This window comes from Tupaia chinensis, unplaced genomic scaffold, assembly GCF_000334495.1.
Source record: "Tupaia chinensis unplaced genomic scaffold, TupChi_1.0 Scaffold143911_1, whole genome shotgun sequence".
NCBI classification, from domain to species: domain Eukaryota; kingdom Metazoa; phylum Chordata; class Mammalia; order Scandentia; family Tupaiidae; genus Tupaia; species Tupaia belangeri.
In genome coordinates, this window is record NW_006203762.1 from 10980 (window position 1) to 12337 (window position 1358).

At 42.9% G+C, this 1358-nt stretch overlaps 1 pseudogene; it reads left to right on the forward strand.

Moving 5' to 3' along the window:
- The first annotated feature begins 523 nt into the window (after positions 1 to 523).
- LOC102486019 (small integral membrane protein 15-like) lies at positions 524 to 746 on the forward strand (annotated as a pseudogene).
- The last annotated feature ends 612 nt before the right edge of the window (positions 747 to 1358 follow it).

The following is a 1358-nucleotide window of genomic DNA, read 5'->3' on the forward strand; positions in this document are numbered from 1 at the left end:
ATTCAGCCTTCATCAAGGGCTATAAGGGACAAGGGCCAAGCTAGGCCAGCAACAGACTGGGGTCTGCAGACTGTGGATAGAGAGGGAAGTCCAGTTTCCACTAGCCCATCCACTCCTAGTCTCCAGAAGCCTAACATTTACATTCACCATTCCCTTGCTTTCAGATGTCATTAAATCCTCCTTGTGCTTCCTCAGTCAGTGCAGGTCACAGGGTAAAAGAGTCTAAGATAGGACAACTCTCCATAGCAGAGGACTCCCCATCAAGGTCAGAATTAGAAAAGAAGGCTCCAGGAGATTGTTGACATCACAAACTTTGCCCTGCAACACTTCTGATTAAGATTCCCATAGTTCTACCACAGTGACTCTGATTGGATGGTTCACAAAGCCTTGCCCCTGTGGCCCTGATTGGACAGTAACCTGGCCCTGCTCAGTGGTGCCTGAGTGACAGAAGAAGGATACATCTAAATGACTATAGCCTGGGCTTTTCTGCTTCTGGTCTGGCATTTTCCTAACCACTGTAAGGATGTTTGACATAAAGGCTTGGCCTGAATATGTTGTGGAATGGGCTGCAAAGGACCCAAATGGCTTTTACAACAATTAGTCAGGCCCTTATTCTACTGTTCCTGCAAATGCTGTACTGTCCTGGAAATTGGCCAAGATGATTGAGGCCAGGGAGAAGGAGCTGAAAAAAGAAACAAAAATGACAAGAAAAGATTGCAAAAGCTATATGACTAAAAAAGGACTGAACAGGTTCTGCAACCAGCAGCAAATCACTTGGGAAATTATACAGCTTTGGAAGGATTCCTTATAGGTTTTTTTTTTTTTTTTTTTTTTTGATTTTATGACTGTATTAGTTAGTAAATGAAATCTGATTGATCATAAGGAAAAATCATTCTGACCACAATACTGTAGTAAATTTCAGGCTTGGATGTAGTTTGTTGGTGTCTGTTGGCATTTACTGTAAATTAGCATTAATTGTGGCACAAAGTCTATACTACTGGGTCATTGCATTAGAAGTTTGCATACTGTAATAAAAAACATCCTGTGGAGAAAAGGATAAGATGATGAGCTCCATTCAAATAATAGTTTAAAATGGAATCCTGTTCTGGACAAAGGATATTTAGCATGTAAAAGTCTGAATTGTCATCTCCAAGGTGAAAAGTATGCTTTGGTGGACCAGCAGTTAGCGTAATAGCTATGTCGCTGGACTCCTATGTAGTTGACCACAGTTCACGTCCTGGACCTGGTGGCTTAAAACTCATGCAGGGCACATATGCGTGCATGCCCAAGATCCCAAGAGGAGAATGGAGGAGAAGGGATTGCGGTGTGGCCATCCCCCCTGGGGGGTGATTTCTCAC